Here is a 12,621-nt window from a genome sequence, read left to right as displayed (position 1 = left end):
AATGATCATGAGAACGGTGAGGAATCAGCCCAGAACTACACGGGAGGATCTTGTCAATGATCTCAAGGCAGCTGGGACCATAGTCACCAAGAAAACAATTGGTAACACACTATGCCGTGAAGGACTGAAATCCTGCAGCGCCCGCAATGTCCCCCTGCTCAAGAAAGCACATATACATGCCCGTCTGACGTTTGCCAATGCACATCTGAATGATTCAGAGGACAACTGGTGAAAGTGTTGTGGTCAGATGAGACCAAAATGGAGCTCTTTGACATCAACTCAACTCGCTGTGTTTGGAGGAGGAGGAATGCTGCCTATGACCCCAAGAACACCATCTCCACCGTCAAACATGGAGGTAGAAACATTATGCTTTGGGGGTGTTTTTCTGCTAAGGGGACAGGACAACTTCACTGCATCAAATGGACGATGAACGGGGCCATGTACCGTCAAATCTTGGGTGAGAACATCCTTCCCTCAGCCAGGCTCATTGAAAATGGGTCGTGGATGGGTATTCCAGCATGACAATGACCCAAAACACACGGCCAAGGCAACAAAGGAGTGGCTCAAGAAGAAGCACATTAAGGTCCTGGAGTGGCCTAGCCAGTCTCCAGACCTTAATCCCATAGAAAATCTGTGGAGGGAGCTGAAGGTTCGAGTTGCCAAACGTCAGCCTCGAAACCTTAATGACTTGGAGAAGATCTGTAGAGGAGTGGGCCAAAATCCCTCCTGAGGTGTGTGCAAACCTGGTGGCTAACTACAAGAAACGTCTGACCTCTGTGATTGCCAACAAGGGTTTTGCCACCAAGTACTAAGTCATGTTTTGCAGAGGGGTCAAATACTTATTTCCCTCATTAAAATGCTAATCATTTTCTAAAATTTTTGACATGCTTTTTTCTGGATTTTTTTGTTGTTATTCTGTCACGTACAAAATCAGCAGGGGATCAAATACTTTTTTCCCCCACTGTATATGGACAACGTTGTTTTTAGTGAGTGATCTGTTTGTCAGTGTCAGCAGAATAGGCTACCCTGTAATTTGTCGTGTTAAATAAGATTCTGCTAATGTCTCCAGTCATAAAGTGTAGTCAGTGGCGACCCACCCGGGGAACCTTGTTCCAGAGCTCCGAGTTTTCAACCTGAAGATTACAGACGTCATTAATTGACGTCGTTTTTTCAGAGTTCCCAGTTGTCTTGAGAGCAACATTACTACAGCGAAAATGGCTTGCTTCTAGATAGAAGACCGAAGCAACATTTTTATCTTCCTATTGCGGTTCACCGGGACAGCATTTTACATTCATAACCATGTCGTGGGGCGTTCTAAAACTACTCGCGCGTCGTTAACCATTTGTTTGCACTTTGTTCAGTTACGTTTCTCCATTGGCTAGCTAGCTAACAACTTGTTAACTTTATCAGTATATCCAAACATTTGGTGGCACAGAAAGAAAGGAAAAGAGATTAGCTTCTTCAGGAGATCAGTGATCATAGCAACGAATGAATGACAGATCTCTTGCTTCTCAACACAAATCTGACATTTTTAAATAGACAGTGTACAATTTTCAATGTAATGAATCTCATCTCAATCATACATTAAAACCGGGGGAATCTCAATAGTTAAATAGTGCTTTAACACAACGTAGAAGTCTAGTATTCCACAAATTACTTTGTAATTTCAATGACAGGTATGTAATGAATATGAACATTTGAGCTTTTATAATAAACTAATGTAGGCTATTTACAGGGTTACATATTAGTTTCTAATGGCACAACATGCTTCAATAGTAGCTAGAATTCATATAGGCTGTATCTAAAAAAATAAATCATCAGTGCTACCAATTACAATGTTTAATTTAGAGCCCTGCATACACCGCCACAGTCACACAAACACACACTCACACACTCACACACTCACTGCAGTGCCCACAGATAATGAGTGGAAGCTAAACCATCTGTGTGCTGAGAGACTTATCCCTGGTATTGTTTATCTTACTTATTAGAACCATACTTTTCCTCACCCTATTGGCCACCCGGCCCTCAGGCGTGCATGTGTGCACGTACACACACACCATACCTTTTTTCACTCTGTGCCTTGCTTGCTCTCTGTATTTCTGTCTCTCCCTTCAACAATATCACTACATGTGGCAAATGATTTGAGAGCTGGGTCACTGCAATATTCTTTTTCGGGAAGTGCTTCAAATCATACAGTCTTTTAATCAAAGCTTAGTCACAGTGGAAGACAAAGAGGAAGTGGAAGTGAATTTAGGCCATGGAGACTAAAGGAGAGAACAGATAGTGTCAAGTATTTCTCTCATTTTAGCCTTCAGTTATGATTTGACTGAATGTCTATCATCAAATGAAAACAATCCAATCCTGGATGAGTTTCGTCCATGCCAATCCACTTCTCCAGTCTGTTCCTGTTTCTGGCGCCTTGTATTGTTAAGCGGTTTTCTTTAAGCACTTCTTTGGGTGCCAAAGGGCCTGGACTTTGGTCACCTAGTTTCTCCTGGGAGTTATGTGTAAAAGGAGTCCATTGTTTCACTGGCCTCCATTAAGAAAAACACAATTTAAAAAATAAACTAGTTCAGCTATGCAAATTGTGCCACTGTATAAAAACGGACTGAGTTTTTCTTACAGTACTGATGCAAAGCCAAATCCTTGCTCAAACTCCTATAAATACAGTATTTATTTATAGATTGTAATGCATGTCTTGCTCTAAGCCATCTATAGAATCCATCATGTGACTTCAGGTCTTACGATGACAAATGTGTTCTTGTTTTTGGAAGCATTGTTTATCAGTGTGCTTGCTACTATATGGTAATAACACACCTCTGGTATGTACAACAGAAATGTCACACCAATTGGGTATGTCTGTTGACACTAGTTCAAGTATGATTTTGAGCACTTTGAGAAAAGGAGCTTGAACCATACTACATCTTCATGTTTTACCCAGCCTCTGTTTATTTTTATCCTCAAGGACTCCACTCTAGAGAAGACTGAACTTCACTACTGCACTGGGTCAATCTTGGGGTTGTCGTTTTTGGGTTGTTGGCCAATGCATTGCGTGAGACACAATATTGTCTACCTGAAAAGTCATTCAGATTCAATAGGATGAAATTTATTTATGACACACATAAAACTACTGGTAGACAGACCCAGCTGAGAAGCAGCCCCAGACAGTTGGAGATTGTCAGGGAGAGCTGGGAGTGTCACCCAGTGGTGTCAAATCAAATCAAAGTTTATTTGTCACGTGCGCCGAATACAACAGGTGTAGTAGACCTTACAGTGAAATGCTTACTTACAGGCTCTAACCAATAGTGCAAAAAAGGTGTTAGGTGAACAATAGGTAGGTAAAGAAATAAAACAACAGTAAAAAGACAGGCTATATACAGTAGCGAGGCTACATACAGACACCGGTTAGTCAGGCTGATTGAGGTAGTATGTACATGTAGATATGGTTAAAGTGACTATGGATATATGATGAACAGAGAGTAGCAGTAGCGTAAAAGAGGGGTTGGCGGGTGGTGGGTGGCGGGACACAATGCAGATAGCCCGGTTAGCCAATGTGCAGGAGCACTGGTTGGTCGGCCCAATTGAGGTAGTATGTACATGAATGTATAGTTAAAGTGACTATGCATATATGATAAACAGAGAGTAGCAGCAGTGTAAAAAGAGGGGTTGGGGGGGCACAAAATGCAAATAGTATGGGTAGCCATTTAACTACCTGTTCAGGAGTCTTATGGCTTGTGGGTAAAAACTGTTGAGAAGACTTTTTGTCCTAGACTTGGCACTCCAATACCGCTTGCCATGCGGAAGTAGAGAGAACAGTCTATGACTGGGGTGGCTGGGGTCTTTGACAATTTTTAGAGCCTTCCTCTGACACCGCCTGGTGTAGAGGTCCAGGGTGGCATGCAGCTCGGCCCTAGTGATGTGCTGGGCCATATGCACTATCCTCTGTAGTGCCTAGCGGTCAGAGGCCGAGCAGTTGCCGTACCAGGCAGTGATGCAACCAGTCAGGATGCTCTCGATGTTGCAGCTGTAAACCTTTTGAGGATCTCAGGACCCATGCCAAATCTTTTTAGTTTCCTGAGGGGGAATAGGCTTTGTCGTGCCCTCTTCACGACTGTCTTGGTGTGTTTGGACCATTCTAGTTTGTTGTTGATGTGGACACCAAGGAACTTGAAGCTCTCAACCTGCTCCACTACAGCCCCGTCGATGAGAATGGGGGCGTGCTCGGTCCTCCTTTTCCTGTAGTCCACAATCATCTCCTTACTCTTAGTTACGTTGAGGGATAGGTTGTTATTCTGGCACCACCCGGCCAGGTCTCTGACCTCCTCCCTATAGGCTGTCTCGTCGTTGTCAGTGATCAGGCCTACTGTTTCAGTATGATATATTGGATAAAGTAATAAAGACAGACACGAATGTCTAGTTCAATAGCCTTGTTCATGCATTGTACAAATCCCTACACGCGGAGTCCCGGGGAAAAGTCTGGCTAGTCGATTACCTATCAACTAGACTCCGTAACACCTACCACTGTTGTGTCGTCTGCAAACTTAATGATGGTGTTGGAGTCATGCCTGGCCATGCAGTCGTGGGTGAACAGGGAGTACAGGAGGGGACTGAGCACGCACCCCTGTGGAGCTCCAGTGTTGAGGATCAGCGTGGCAGATGTGTTGCTACCTACCCTCACCACCTTGGGGCGGCCCGTCAGGAAGTCCAGGATCCAGTTGCAAAGGGAGGTGTTTAGTCCCAGGATCCTTAGCTTAGTGATGAGCTTTGAGGGTACTATGGTGTTGAACGCTGAGCTGTAGTCAATGAATAGCATTCTCACATAAGTGTTCCTTTTGTCCAGGTGGAAAAGGGCAGTGTGGAGTGCAATAGAGATTGCATCATCTGTGGATTTGTTTGGGCGGTATGCAAATTGGAGTGGGTCTAGGGTTTCTGAGATAATGGTGTTGATGTGAGCCATTACCAACCTTTCAAAGCACTTCATGGCTACGGACGTGAGTGCTACGGGTCTGTAGTCATTTAGGCAGGTTGCCTTGGTGTTCTTGGGCACAGTGACTATGGTGGTCTGTTTGAAATATGTTGGTATTACAGACTCAATCAGGGACAGGACGTGTGCCCGGAGCACACGTCCTGGTAATCCGTCTGGCCCCGCAGCCTTGAGTATGTTGACCTGTTTAAAGGTCTTACTCACGTCGGCTACAGAGAGCGTGATCATACAGTCGTCCAGAACAGCTGATGCTCTCATGCATGCCTCAGTGTTGCTTGCCTCGAAGCGAGCATAGAAGTGATTTAGCTTGTCTGGTTGTCTCGTGTCACTGGGCAGCTCACGGCTGTGCTTCCCTTTGTAGTCTGTAATAGTTCGCAAGCCCTGCCACATAAGACGAGTGTCGGAGCCGGTGTAGTATGATTCAATCTTAGCCCTGTATTGATGCTTTGCCTGTTTGATGGCTCGTCGCAGGGCATAGCAGGATTTCTTGTAAGCTTCCGGATTAGAGTCCCGCACCTTGAAAGCGGCAGCTCTACCCTTTAGCTCAGTGCGAATGTTGCATGTAATCCATGGCTTCTGGTTGGGGTATGTACATACAGTCACTGTGGGGACAACGTCCTTGATGCACTTATTGATAAAACCAGTGACTGATGTGGTGTACTGCTCAATGCCATCAGAAGAATCCCGGAACATGTTCCAGTCTGTGATAACAAAACAGTCCTGTAGTTTAGCATCTGCTTCATCTGACCACTTTTTTATAGACCGAGTCACTGGTGCTTCCTGCTTTAATTTTTGCTTGTAAGCAGGAATCAGGAGGATAGAATTGTGGTCGGATTTACCAAATGGAGGGCGAGGGAGAGCTTTGTACGCGTCTCTGTGTGTGGAGTACAGGTGATCTAGAATTTTTTTCTCCTCTGGTTGCACATTTAACAAGGTGTCTCACCTTACCTGGCTGCCCCATGCTGCCAAGGCATTATGAGAACCCTTGCCACTGTTTTATGGCTAATCCCTGGTCGCCGCATCACAGGTTATCAATCTGCTGGGCCCAGATTATCTGTTGTACTGTACACAAACAAGGACCTGTCAGCCCTCAATTGCAAAGAAAAGCATTTCTCATTCTTGGACAAGCAGCTATACACTGAGACCAGAGCAGATGGGACATATACACCTCTCCTCTGATGTGTGGGCAGATGCTGGTGAGAGATGGATTCTGAGTGATGTACAAGCCATAATCTATTCTGTCAGGAGCGCTGAATGGCAGTAATCTTCAGAGCAGGGCCATAACTACAGGCCGTTACTGCCATGAGGAAGTAGAATACACTGACTTGTGTCAAATGGTCACACTTTCATGCTCTCACACCTCTGCTTCAACCCAGATGGGCAAATTCTCACAAGAGAGGTGTGAGAGTGGATTTACACATATGTGAGCCAGCTAGTGTTGACTTGCCTAAATAATGGTGACCAAAGTCTCCTCTCCAGTTTCGTAGCGTTTGCTATATACACTGAGTGTAAAAAACATTAGGAACACCCTCCTATTCGGATTCTACAAGGTGTAGAAAGCATTGTACAGGGATGCTGGCCCATGCTGTCTCCAAAGCATCCCACAGTTGTGTCAAGTTGACTGGATGTCCTTTGAGTGGTGGACCATACTTGATAAACACAGGAAACTGTTGCGTGTGAAAAACCCAGCAGCATTGCAGTTCTTGACACACTTAAACTGGTGCGCCTGGCACCTACTACCATACCCTGTTCAAAGGCACTTAAATCTTTTGTCTTGCCGATTCACCATCTGAATGGCACATATACACAATCCATGCCTCAATTGTCTCAAGGCTTAAAAATCATTCTTTAACCTGTCTCCTCCCCTTCATCTACACTGACTGAAGTGACATTAATAAGGGATCATAGCTTTCACCTGTGATGGGTTCTGACTTCTAATCTTGAAAATATGAAATATCCTTATTCATGTCACTGAGGGAGAGAGGGGAATGTAGAACGTTTACATTCTGTCAGAATATGTTATTGTTAGACATCAGGGATCCTACGGGGAGGAGTGAGGAATTTGGGGCCGGGGTCGGGTCAGATGAAGTGAGGAAGAACAGATATCGCTAAAGTTCTGCCTAGCAATAAATATGTCATCTATAGAGGGAAGGAGGATACTTCACCCACGTTGGGGTGTATATACTTGTGCTGGTGGAAACATGTCTTTGTCTTATGCCCAGTGGGTGAATAAACTTGGTTTGAGCATTACTAATCGTCCGTGAGTTTTTACTCTGTTTATTTAGAACCTAACACCTGGATTCGGGCGGATCTCGGGCCAACACTTTTCTCTGTATATATCAATGATGTCGCTCTTGCTGCGGGTGATTCTTTGAACCACCTCTACGCAGACGACACCATCCTGTATACATCTGGACCTTCTTTGGACACTGTGTTAACATATCTCCAAATGAGCTTCAATGCCATACAACACTCATTCCGTGGCCTCCAACTCCTCTTAAACGCTAGTAAAACTAAATGCATGCTCTTCAACCGATTGCTGCCTGCACCCGCCCGCCTGCCTAGCATCACTACTATGAACGGTTCTGACTTAGAATATGTGGACAACTACAAATACCTAGGTGTCTGGCTAGACTAAACTCTCCTTCCAGACTCATATTAAGCATCCCCAATCCAAAATTAAATCTAAAATCGGCTTCCTATTTCGCAACAAAGCCTCCTTCACTCATGCTGCCAAACATACCTTCGTAAAGACTATCCTGCCGATCCTTGACTTCAGTGATGTCATTTACAAAATAGCCTCCAACACTCTACTCATCAAATTGGATGCAGTCTATCACAGTGCCATCCGTTTTGTCACCAAAGCCTACTACCCACCATTGCGACCTGTATGCTCTCGTTGGCTGGTCCTCGCAACATATTCGTCGCCAAACCCACTGGCTCCAGGTCATCTATAAGTCTAGGTAAAGCTCCGCCTTATCTCAGCTCACTGGTCACCATAGCAACACCCAACCATAGCACGCGCTCCAGCAGGTATATCTCACTGGTCATCCCCAAAGCCAACACCTCCTTTGGCCGCCTTTCCTTCCAGTTCTCTGCTGCCAATGACTGGAATAAATTGGAAAAATCACTGAAGTTGGAGACTTATATCTCCCTCACTAACTTCAAGCATCGGCTGTCAGAGCAGCTTACCGATCGCTGCAGCTGTACATAGTCCATCTGTAAATAGCCCATCCAACCAACTACCTATCTCATCCCCATATTTGTTTTTTTCTGCTCTTTTGTAAATGAGAACTTGTTCTCAACTGGCCTACCTGGTTAAATAAAGGTAAAATAAAATAAAACATTTACCTGGTCAGTCTGTCACGAAAAGAGCAGGTATTCTAGTGTTTTGTATACTCAATGTATATATATACTGTGACATAAAGGCAAACATGATCTGTTTAATGGATGTTTCAGAGGCAAATCCTGTACGTTAATATTGTACATTAACACTAACGCTGACCGTTTGAGACTCACCGTTTTCAACTGCTTTAGTTGAACATTATGTTATGAATCATTACAGACACCATCACATTAGCTTACATGGTGTCTGTATTCACCAAGGTTATTATAACTGTTTTTATTTCTATTAGTTTTAACATTTTTATTAGAAATGTAGTTTAGTTTCAGTTAGTTTTGAGATCTGATTTACTTGTTTTTATTTAGTGTAAATTTTATAAAAACATTTCTATTTCATTTTTATATGATTTAGTTTTAGTGTTAGTGTTAGGGATCTCAAGTAGCCAATGTGTGGGAGGCTAGGAGCCATTTATGTGATGTATTGTTTTTGTGTTAGTTGGGATTCCACGTCTTGCCACTCTGGGGCAGTAATGCATAAAGTGATGGGTCAGGATGGACGAAGTAAACAGTAGTTCTGGGTCAATTTACACAACAACCAGGAGCGTTGAAGCGCGAGGCTAATGGTGCTTTCAAGACAACTAGGAACTCTGGAGAAAAAAAAACAAGGTCAAATCATGACGTCAGTGATTTTCAGGTCGAAAATTCAGAACTCTAGAAAGATGCCAGAGTTTCCAACTTAGAATTCCGAGTTGGATGACCATAAAAATAATCTGATCTGAGCCTTGCCGTTGGAAAACCACCAGTGTCTGACTTTCCACTGTCACAGTTGCACCTCCCCTGACTTCACTCGCCGACTTTTGTCTACAGTCGGCTTTGTTAGCCTTACGGCTCGAACACACCCAATATCTGTGGTGCTGCTCGAGGCAACATCATCTCGCTGAGTCGACCTTTCAATTATAAAGTTCATCTCAATGTGACCCGACAGATTCAGAAGCTTGAAAACCCCATAAAAAAAGCTTGAAAACCTAATTTGATTTATTCACAAAAGTTAGAGAATAAAACAAAAACTGAACTCATGATGGTTATTATTTTATTTTGGAGTCAAAGATAGCTTCCTGCCTGACGACCCAAACTGAATTCTTCCCTGCTCTAATTTCTTTTCTTTTTTTGTATCTATTTTTAGTTAGAATTATTCATACTTTTTTTTTTTTTTACCCCTTTTTTTTTTGTACCCCAATTTCGTGGTATCCAATTGGTAGTTACAGTCTTGTCTCATTGCTGCAACTCCCGTACGGACATGGGAGAGGCGAAGGTCGAGAGCTGTGCGTCCTCCGAAACACAACCCAACCAAGCCACACTGCTTCTCGACACAATGCCCACTTAACTGGGAAGCCAGCCGCACCAATGTGTCGGAGGAAACACCGCAAAATTGTTTCAGTATAGTGTTAGTTTTTCCAAATGGGCTTAATTATTTTATTTCAGATTACTAAATAGTTTTTTCATGTTTAGTTATTGTTTAAGTTTCAGTTTACTATAAAAACCTTGGAGTTTAATTCCCTTCTTTCCCTCCAGTCATCATTGCTGTCTTCTAAATCAGTGGGACTTCCGTTGACATTTAAATGAACAGAATTCAGCATATCATGCAAAGTACTCACAAACGTGAAAGAGAAAATACACATTTGCTTTGATACCTGCGATCACTTAATGATAACACAAGTTATTAGAGCACCGTCTTCCCTTGACATATGTTTTAATGCATCACATGGCACATTTCTTAAGAACAGAAAGGGCTGGTCAACTCTTAAGGGAACTGCTCACCAAGTTAATGGATACAGACAGTACAGTCCTTACAATGGACTGTACTATCAGACCTTTTGTCAAACAGTAAGGCATCCTGTAAGTAAGGCATCCTCATGCCCTTTGTTGACTCAAAGGCAAGCTTTAAGGAGTTGCTGGACAATGTCAAAAGAGACTGAGGAAAAAAAGCTTTATAACTAGTGATATACGGTATGTACAGTATGTTATTCTGTGACTGTAACCTGTCCCAAACTGTGTTACAGGCTCAGTGGGTATACAAAACCTCAATGATTGATACTGACCACTAGTGGCAAATTAAGAAACTACAGGTTTGTTTCACCATACAACATGCCAACCTATACATAAAGAATAATACATGATCATGAGCTTCAAATTTGACCCCCCCCCCCCCCCCCCCCCAAAAAAGAAGAAAAAACAGATTTGTGGAACTCTGTCAAAATGCAGCAACATCATCAGCCCTCATATCCAGCTCCAAATCCCACAGCATATCTGTCTGGAAATCTCACCCTTACTTCCATGTGTCAACAGTGGATTATCTTTGAGTAAATAAAAGCTTGATGATGATGGCCATGACTTCTATTGCAATAAACCCAGTATTTTCAGGATGTGATCAAATGGACATTGTTTATTCAACCTCAAGACTCAAGTTTCACTTGCTTCCCAAGGACCACTCTGTAACAGAGAATAACAATGTTTCCCCCTACCTTTTCCATATATTACATATGCACTAGGCCCATCAAACTCAACTCCGGACCTCGAAGCCAGTTCCACTGCTTTTTTTCCATCGTTCCCCTCTAATCACTGTTTTAGACCTTGGACACCAGGTGGGTGCAATTAAGTATCAGGTCGAACAGAAAACCAATAGGCTCCAGACCTCATAGGGTAAGAGTTGAATACCCCTACAATAGGCTACACGGTACACATCTGGAAACAGGTCAAGGTGGCCAAATCTGAAGAAATGCAATGATCAACTGAAATTAGGGCCAGGAAGATACCTGTTTCACCATACTCATTATTAGTATCATGGCAAGGAAACAAAACATGAAGCGGATTTAACTTCTTTAGGAAAACAGCCCTAATGTTGAAAACAAACATGATGTTGTCATCCAGTCACATTTATTTTCCAAGCTATAGCACACAATTATTTACATACAGCAGGCTTTTAAAAGGAACAAAGAATTAGGTCTGCTTCGTGATTTTATTTTGGCCATGGAAACAAAAATCAAGATACTGGTATTGTCCGGGTCCTAACTAAACCCTTTACAAGTGTATCTGCTCTAAAAAGAGGGTTCAATTAAACTGCGTGAAAAGAAGTCCAACATGGCAAAACATCGTCCAATCAATGGTGGTGACACAGTCAAACCATAATAAATAAACGTCCTTATTGATGGGATTGACTAGGTGTGATGTGAAGCAGAGCTGGGGTTGCCTGTACATGAGCATGTCTTGTGGTCATTCCATCACATCTCCATATGGGGTCTTCTTAGGCCCAACTGGTTCCTCAGCTGCAGGCTCTGATTCGGCTACTGCAACACAGACAGCACAGACTGACACAGAGAGATGTCAGAGAGCTGAATAAACCCCTGGCTTCATGTTATCCTGTCATCAGGTACAGTATTGTGCACACCAACAATTCCGGTGGAGTCCACATAGAATAGAAAAGTACAATAGAAAAGCAGCTAGGGCTGTAGCGGTGACCATATTACCGCTGCAACGGCAGTAAAATTCCATGTGACTGTTGAGTCACGGTAATCTCCTTTTATGCACTCAGGACATGCGTAGGTAGTACCCTAACGACCATCAGGTCCTAATGGCCTGGTACTCATGGCTCTATTGTTCCTCTAACCACTCTGACATCAATGCAAATGAAATTGAAAATCACATCAAACACTTACCAAAACAGTATCATGCTTTTAAAACTCACCTCACTGTGACGATCAATTTGAAGAAATTTGTTCAAAAGCAGGTTGAAACAGGGTAAAACATGGCCGTTGTGGATGTTTGTTTCAAAGCCTAACACAACGGAATGGATAACGTTTTCTAAAGTGATGGTTCATTCAAAACAATTTTGGGAATTTTGCTTAAATTCATCAAAAAAGTTAGCTTATAACAATGAACCTTTTTTGTGGGATACACACAAGGCAATTCTAGGTCTTGTGGCATATTTTGGTTAACCTATCCAATTCAATGGAATTGCAACCCTCCACATGCACAGTGCATTCTTCCATCACATGTCCAGCTGATTCTCAAGATCTTGCACACTAATGAGATGCTATTGAGCCCACACTACTACACAGTCTGAGCCAAGGACTACATGCTTTCTGGTAAGTTTTGATTACAATAATGGGTGGGGTGAATATATTTTATATGACATACATTCTTTTTTGTTAACTAGTAAATAGTAGCCTACAGCAAAATCATTTCTAACTCTAATCTAACTGCTTAACTATTTATCTGTACATGGAACTGTATTT

This window comes from Salmo trutta, chromosome 12 (assembly GCF_901001165.1).
Source record: "Salmo trutta chromosome 12, fSalTru1.1, whole genome shotgun sequence".
NCBI lineage: Eukaryota > Metazoa > Chordata > Actinopteri > Salmoniformes > Salmonidae > Salmo > Salmo trutta.
This window is presented reverse-complemented; position numbering follows the sequence as displayed.